Genomic DNA, 9,313 nt, shown 5'->3' with positions numbered 1-9,313 from the left:
AGGAGGAAATGGAGGCTAGTTCCGCTGTTACACTGGTGGTATTGCTCTTCAGTCAGGGCTTAATTCTCCTCACTGGTGCAAAGCCTATATAAATAGTAGGTGAGCACTCACTCAGGCTCTCAGCAGCTGCTGCTACTGCCCTCAGTACAGGTTGGGCCTGCCACCCTTCACTATAATTTGCAGACCTATTGGCTGCAACTTGCATATTGTGTTTCTGCAGAACGAGTTGTCAGGGAGCACTGCTCTGTGACACACAAAGGGACAGAGACCTCCTGTGTGCTATTGGTGTGTCCTAGCTCCTCCTCCCACCCCAGCTATCAGCACAGTTACAACATTCTAGGTGCAGGGGAGCCTGTTGGAGACCATGCCATAATTAGAACTGGTCAGGTTATTTTTGCAAATTGTGAACTTAGCCTTCTGCTCTGTTTGTGGATTATGCACAGAGGCTTTGATTTTTTTTATTAAGTAATTTCCTGTTTGTAGTTTAGGCAAACAAATTCAGCCTGTGGGTTGCTAGGGAAGGGTTCACTGGGAGTAGTTGCTCTTCATTTTTCACAGTGTTTGATTATGTACATCACACGGGGTTGTTTCTGCTCTCTGTTTGGATGACTTGACGCTTTGAAAATGAGTAACAAATGATGGCTAGTGAGTAGTGCATGCTCCTATTCATGTACAAATACGCTTGTTCGTGTTCAGAGAACAGCCATTCCACAAAATTCATTGGAACAAAAACTGATTGGTGGTTGAGGAAAATAACTAGAAGGCGCATTCTGGATGCACTAGAAAGGAGCACTGTGGGTAGCAGGAAGGTAAGGTGACCAGACAGCAAGTGTGAAAAATCGGGACAGGGGGTGGGAGGGTAATAGGCGCCTATATAAGAAAAAGACCCCAAAATTGGGACTGTCCCTATACAATCGGGACATCTGGTCACCCTACAGGAAGGCCAGAGACAAGAATTGTGCAGGACTCTTGGAAAGAGATAAGTAGGACATAGACAATTACTGTGGACAAAAAAGGAAAGGGTAGGTTTTCAAGATTTTGTGGAGCCAAACTGGCAAGACTTAGTAATATACGGACTGTGTGTGGTGGGGAGTGAAAGATGACTCAAAAGTTGTGATCCTGAAAGACAGGGAAGGATGATGATTGTTTGATGATGGTGGGGAAGAAAAATAAGCAGTTCAGTTTTTACCACGTAAACCTGGTGTTGGCAATGATCTTGTGCCTTTGTTTTGTTTTTTTGGTTAAGGTTTAAATTTAAAAAGGGCCCCTGTGGTGCACTCAAACTTTCCCTCAGGCAGTTTTCAATGAATGCGGATAAGAAATATGAAAAACAAAATACCATGATCACAGGAGTTTCCTCACTGCCAGTATCTGGGAAGCTATTGCTAAAAAAAAACACCCCATTGGGATCAAATGCTGGTTCAGTTTAAAAAGAATAAAAATGTAATGTATTGATTTCAGTGGGATCAAAATTTGATCCTTAATGGTGGGTAGTATTTGATTCGTATTCCCCTTTTCTCCTCCCACTAACCCTGTCTGGAGTTCACATCCCTCCACTCCCTTCTCCCCTACGGTATTTTAAAATCTGTTTGGTTTGAGATCATGATTTAGGTTCCTTTTCTGAATCTAACACTTCATTTAATCATTTCAGCTGCCTCCACAAGCCTCAGGTAATACACTCGAGCATGACATAAAAAGTGAGCCTAGCAGGCTATAACAGCATGATGTTTGCTAGCTTGGAAGAGTCTGTGTTCTTCTGAGTTCACTGTCAGGGTATGAAACAGACTGCAGTGTTAACTGTTATCTAAATAAAATATCATGTGAGCTATAATAACAAAACTGCAAAGAGCAGGTGCCCTATGCTGCTGTAGCATGGCCCAATAGCTAGGAGAAAGAGCAGATTTCTGATTGCATTGTTCTGCACAACATATTTTGAAATGTAATTATGTTTTTCTCCCATGGTATTGCTGGAATTGAGTGCCACCAGGTGTTCATTGATGAGTATGACACAAAAATGCTGATTACATTTAGTGGTCTGTACTGTAACTTCACCAGCTTCACTGGCGTTAGATCAAGGTGAATTTGGCTCACTGCCTCATCTTGCTTAACATCTGTAGCATGGAACATATTGCTAGTATTGTGGAGGAGGAGTGGTAGCCACACCATAGTTAAAAATAAAGATAGCTTACCATTATAGCCCCGTTTACAATCCCACAGCCCACCCAACCTCCTTTAAAAAGAAATCAGTCCTGAAATTTTGCATGCTATATCTCATCTTAGGGGTGACTCCCTTGCTGGGAAGTTTTCAGGGAAAAAACAGAATAGGAGATTTAAAGTGATGGGGTCAGACTCATGGCATGATCCCTCTCTGGCTTCTTTAGGCCACTCCAGTAGTACAAAGGGAACACAAACTAGTCAGATCTCACTCCAGTTATACCCTCAGTGTTATACCCTCAGTGTAAGGAGGGTGTCATAAGAGCAGCTGGAATGGTTACATGCTGCCCCCACTTGAAACCTTTAGCGCAGAGGGCGTCAGTGATGTAGGGGACATTGTAGGTCATGGCCAGACCATTCTGGCAGCCAAGAATAGCCAAAAGGGTGAGCCAATTAGTTCATTTTATCATTTAATTGTGTTGTTAACTCACATGTTATTTCGTATGTAATCAATGTGTGATGAATAGCTAAGTAGGATAGGATTATAGCAGTAGAAGACTGACAAGTATTTAGGAATGACAAGTGTGTATTAAGGATATAAGTAAGGTAAAGCTGTAATGCAAGGCCTACAAGCGGAGGTCTGTAAGATTTTTTTTTTGTAGCTACACTAGGCCACAGGCTTACGGAGACTTGATATGGGTGGGTAACCTAACACTGACCCTCTGCCAATAAGATAGGGTGACCAGACAGCAAGTGTGAAAAATCGGGGGGAAAAGGGTGGGGGGTAATAGGAGCCTATATAAGAAAGAGCTCCAAATATCGGGACTGTCCCTATAAAATCGGGACATCTGGTCACCCTACAATAAGATCACAAAATTACTGTAAAAGGTGTGCCAAAAAGGTGACACTTCAGAAAAATAGACTGCATGATACCTGACTGTAACATCATGGGAAGTTCTGTTCTGACCCTCTGGAAACAGGTTGACATAAATATTAATAAGATGCTAATAAGGAAAAGGGGGAATGAAGAGAACAACCTATGGCAAGTAGGACACCCCAACATTTATGGAGTGTGGAAGTACAGATAAGGAAAAAGAGCTTGGAACCCTCGTGCATAGGAATAAGGTGTTTAGGCATGGTCAAAACAACAATATAATAGAGGTTCCCTGGTTGGGTAAAAATGGGAAGACCCCAGCAGGGACCATCTGACTATTGATGACCATCTGTTGAGAGATCCACCAGACTCTAATATCTTTGGGGATGTGAGTATGAATACAGCATTGGCTATGGCTTGGGCTCTGTCAGGTTGGGTAGATGTGTATGTGAGTATGACATATAACTTATAATACAAACAAGACTGTTTACTTGTAACTGTGTTCGTAGTCACTGTATTCAGTCTTCATGTGCTCCTAAGAGTCTCCCAGCCTAAGAGTAAAGGGTAACTTTTGATTTGGAAACTGTAGCAACAGGAGCCGAGCCCATTGTAGGTTAACACAGAATGATGAATTCAATTCAAATAAAGAGGCTACAGGGTCCCCTGGAGAGCTGCTGTAGCCCGTCTCTCATTGACTTTTTGAAACCTGTCCCATTTATCTGGCTTATTTGCTTCCCTCTCCCTCTTTCTGGTTTGCTTCCCCCTCCCTGCTAAACCCAGGGTTCTGAGTTCAATCCTTGAGGGGGCCACTTAGGGGGATCTGGGGCAAAATCAGTACTTGGTCCTGCTAGTGAAGGCAGGGGGCTGGACTCAATGACCTTTTGAGGTCTCTTCCAGTTCTATGAGATAGGTGTATCTTCATATATTATATTATTATTTCTGACACAAACCAAAGCTATTCCTTTGTTTGCTCATTATTTGGACCAGATTGAAGAAAGTCCCCGTTTGCTCTCTGTTTGTTGGATCATAAACTGGTCATTGAATAAAGAAAACATAATGGAGCTGATGCTGTAGCCCTATGTATAACACCACCAAATTCTGTTCACATTTACTTTGGTGTAGATCCAGAGTAATTCCCTTGACGTTAGCATAGTTGCTCTGGATTTATGCATGTGTAACTGAGAACAGCATTTGAAATGTAATCTGTAAAGCACCTTGAGGTACTTCCGGATAAAAGGTACTGTATAAATTGAGGGGTTATCATCACTAGCAGGTGCTTTTCTTGGGAAGGGAGGTTTTCTTAGGCTTTTCTTCTTGGCAAGGCAGGATCATAACAAAAGCTTTAGATCTCTGAAATTTGACAGTGAATTCGCCTGTCCATGTGCCTATGATTCAACACAAGATCAAGTGATACAGTGAGCTGTTTGCACTCTCTGACTTGCAGCTGTAACTCTATGCATCATGAACACACAAGAAGAGACTATAACACAAGTTATTGTTAGCACCTCAAAGCCTGGTCCTGACAAAGTGGCCTATAATATTTTTTTGTTTTGCTTTGTGCATGGCAGATATTAGATGGGGCAGTTTTATTTGTCCCTCTAAAAAGATTCAACTAAGGCATTAAAAAGTCAGAAGGAATCCAGTTAGCCCTTCTCACTCAGACTTCAGATCTCCTCCTATACGCTGGGTTTAAATTGCTGTTTGGGTTATTTTTAGAGCTAAATTTAAATAGGCTGACGCAGGTTGGTCATACATTCATACGTTCTACTTGTTGAACTACAACATGCATTGTTTGGATGTTGATTTATAAATAGTACATAGTTGCAAGTGTAACCCACATCCGGTCTTGCCCTCTTGTAGTGGCTGGGCCATGTACAGAGATCAAGAAGCCCGCTACAGTGTTGGATGACAGAGCTAGGTCTTCTAGCTCAGGCAGTAGAGGATCGTGCTTTAAGACCCAGAAGTCCTGGTTTGATCCCTGTTGCCAATGATCTACCCAGAGACTTGTACTACAGCATTAGAATGATGAAAGATGGAGTTTGTTTTTGTCAACATCCTGTTTCATTTACATAGCTCTCTTGTTGAGCATGATGCTTTGCAGGGGAAGGAGAAGGCAAAGTCCTTGGTCCAAGGAGCTTACAGCCTAAATAGGACAGACATGAACAGCACAAAAGATGACAACAGGCAGGTGAAATGCAGGGGGTAGGCAACAGAAAATGGGTTGGAGGAAACTGTTCTTAGAAAAATCTTATTTCTACAGAATAAATAGAATGACACCATGGCCTAATGGATAAGATATGGATCTAGTGGGCAGGATAGATGGGTTAGGAGGGATAATACATTCCTTTTTTGACATGTCTAATCTGAAGTGGTACAACATTCAGGAAGAGGTTCCTGATTGGCAGGTGGAAATGTGGGATTTTGGGGAAGGGCAAAGATTCAGCACAGATGCAGATTTGATTGTTACAATTTCATCAGTGTCAGGTATTAATGCCTGATCCTGAAAGAGATCTGATTGCTTCAGAATGCAGTGACTTGCCTGCTCCCCAACACAAGCTGCAAGTGTCCATCTCCACAGTCCTTTGCTTGCTGCACTGGCTCCCCACACAGAGATCAAAGCTTCCACTTTTTACATTCAAAGCCTTCTGTGGGATTGGCCTGAGCCATTTCAGAGGCTATCTTGATCTCCCACAACGGCGATGATTCACCAGAACAACAACACCCTGCCTTGAGCATGGCAGACAAGCTTCCTTGGCAGCTGGCCCATCAGTGTGAAACTTCTGAGATGAGAATGAGCCTTGGTGCATTCGGAACAAACTGTAAAACTCACATCTTTGGCCTAAACCAAAGAGGACAATTCTATTCCACAGGGATGAGGTGGAAAGGAACATAAGGGCCCTGACTTCCCAGTGCCTTGCACCATCATCTACTTCTGCACATTGGGAGTAAAATGCTGTGAAACAAAATGGCAGCTTTTTATCCTCACTTTGCACAGGTGTAAATAATGTGAATGAAGTGAGGCAGATTTTGGACTAAAATCTTTTGACAATGTAATCTTGTAAGTCACTCAAATACCATTGATGCGCATAACATACATGTGTGGATAGACTGAGGATAGATTTGTGACCCATGAAACATCTGTGTGCGTACTGCTAGCCATTCACCACTAGACAGCATTACATAGCATGTGCAAGATGTAAGTGTCAGAAAGGGAAAATATGAGATGGGTTTAGGGTGGGTTCTTGGATCAAAGCACTAAACTCCAAAGGAGACCCTGTTGCTCTTCATGACTCAGGCATCACAACTAGGGCTGACCAGAAAACAACAACCCATTTGATATAAAATTTGAAGTTTTTGAAATTTGTTTTGGTTGCAATGTGTGGGTGCTCTCCCTCTCTCTCTCTAGGTATTCCGTCATGAATCCACAAAACCTTCCAGATGCATTTTTCATTGAAATCGATACATTTCCATGAAACATTTTGGTTTTGATGAAATGACGTTTCAGCTCTAATAACAATGTTGACTGGACCCCTTCTAGAATTAATTTGTATTGCTGCCGGGGAGGTAAGAAGAGAATCCATTAACAAGGAAAAAAAAACCCCCAAGAACAGTTAAATGCTTTTTTTCCTTCTCATTTCTTGTTTTATGTCCTCTTTCCTGGCTTTTATGTGTTTTTATATTTCTCCCTCAGGTTACAATAGCTGTGCTGAATGCTAATAACATAATACTTGATGCAACTACAGGGTTCATTTTTGGATTATTCTTTCCCTTGAATATTGAAAACTCATCTGAAATATTTGGAGTAGTAGCTGGGTCAATTCACCAGATTATTTTGGCATACAGAGGGGTTCAATAAATGTTGTTATTTTAACAGGTATTCCTTGCTAATTTGTTTAGCAAGGATTTCAAGCATAAATGACTATTTCAAAAAGGATCCCTAATGGGCGGCCATATAAAAATCTTTATTAAATGCATTAGTCCCCTGGCATGACCTTTTATTACATAAAAATAATACAATAAAAATTCATGATAGACTAAGAATAAAAGTCAAATGTATGTTTTAATTAAATGAATAACACTTAAAATATTGGGTAAAAGCAAAATTATCGCAGATAGATATTTAATTGATCTTTCTTTGGAAAAATACATTTCATTGTAACTTAACTGACATATGTATTGTGCTTTTAATGCAATGCGTGCTAAATTTGTGTAATCTGAAACTTTTATATTATTCTGCTCCTGACAGCTCTGAAAGAACTGACCGTTTTCATTTGATTTATATTTGTATAAATGTCAACAGACTGGGCAAGTCTCTTAAAAAAAAGTTTTGGCATGAACTTTCTTTGAGAGTGAACAAAGAAAAAAGAAGATAAAGGACTGTTGTCTAAAACACTGAATTTAAGGTTCTTAGACTGTGAGACTTAAGTATTCACAGATGGTTAGTTGCAATTTATAGTGCAATTTAAAACAGTTACTACTAACTTCTGCAAACAGCTTTCTCTCCTGAGTTGGTCCTTCCCTTTCTGCTATGACTGTCTACTCATCTGTTGTGTGCTAACCCTTAAATCCAGGGTTAAGGGCAATGTGGGGAAATGACTGTCTGTGTTGTTTTGTACAGTGCTATGCACTCCTGCTCAGTCCTTTGCTTCTGGTGTGGCAGGACTAGAAATATTAGGGAGACATTGGGCCATGCCATTGCTGAGGGGTGAAGGGGAAGAGTGCTTTGCATTGCTTGAAGGGATGAAGATATTACTAGGGAGTAATGGTGTTGAGTGCAGAGGAAGTTGGGATAGGTGCATTCTGGCTGGCAGTTAAGTCATACACACACGACATGAGGGATAGGAGTTGGGACTTTCATCTCCAAAACCAAAGCCCCCTATCAACTGAAATAAGAATTTCTCCTCTAACTGTTGTTAATGCCTCAAACAGTTATGCAAAATTCCCTGTAATCTCAATCAAATTCATATCCCCAGCTATCTGTTAATTACACTGAAAATGCCCTCCATTTGGTCATCTAAAATTACCAGGCGACACACTGAACACATTTGATAACTGAGGATGGAACTGTTATAGTGGTAGCTAATGGAGACTCCCCTTTAGTTCAAACAATAGAAGATTGTGTTTTTGGGTGGGAAGGTCCTGATTCCTGTGCTCCATCCTGATATCTCCCTCTAGGACCGCATAGATTCTATAGGCAAACTTTCAAAAGATCTCCACACCCCCAATTGGGGGTGAGCTCTCTTGAAAATTTGGCCCCATGTGACAAGAAAACCGGTGTGTTGCACAGCTCTGATTTGCCTGGAAAAGGGTCTCCGTGAAATCAGACGTCTGAGAAGGGAAGATTCTGTGGGAAGAAGGTCTTAGAGCAGGGGTTCCCAAGCTTCATTGCACTGCGACTCCCTTCTGACAACAAAAGTTACTACATGACCCCAGGAGGGAGGACTGAAGCCTGAACCCACCCCATCCCTGCCTCCCTGCATGGAGAGGCCAAAGCACCACTCCCCTGGGGGAGGGGGCAAAACCAAAGCCCAAGGGCTTCAGCCCCAGGCAGGGGGCCTGTAATCTCAGCCCCACTGCCCAAGGTGGAAGCCCTCAGGCTTTGGCCCCAGACAGTAGGGCTTAGGCTTTGGCACCTGGCCCCAGCAAGACTAAGCCAGCCCTGGCGACCCCATTAAAATGGGGTCATGACCCACAGTCTGAGAACCACTGTCTTAGAGTATAGCTTCCCGAGTGCATGAAAAAAATCATTTTTACACAGAGCTCCTCCATGAACCCATGTCTACTGTTCTCTGGGTTTGGTGACTTCCTATTCCCTTCGCTAACAGATTCCAGCATTCTGTTGACTGAATTCATTGCAGCAAGTTCACCCAAAAGCCTATTATTGTCTTATGCATGCAGCTTATTAATTCACAGAGAAATAACACTACATTTGAATTTGGCTTTTATCTAAGTAAAAACAAAACAAGTACAGCAATATTAAAAGAAAATATCCAGTGCAAACATCTTTGATGTATAGTAGAGATCAGTACAATGTTCCTTAGAATAATGTTATAACGCAGACTGCAAAACCCCCCACAGTGATTATAGAAAATGTTATCTGGATGTTGTTTACAGAAGACTCTTTAGCTATGGCACTGAATAATTCTATACCTAATGTTTCCTGTTGAATAGCAACACCTTATTACACATGAAAATCTTAAAATATAAGTATTAGTAAGAATTCTTTATAACACAATCATCAGTAGAACCTCACTAACTTGCATTGAGGACTGGATTTGCAAATTA

The sequence above is a fragment of the Emys orbicularis genome, chromosome 14 (genome assembly GCF_028017835.1).
Source record: "Emys orbicularis isolate rEmyOrb1 chromosome 14, rEmyOrb1.hap1, whole genome shotgun sequence".
NCBI lineage: Eukaryota > Metazoa > Chordata > Testudines > Emydidae > Emys > Emys orbicularis.
This window is presented reverse-complemented; position numbering follows the sequence as displayed.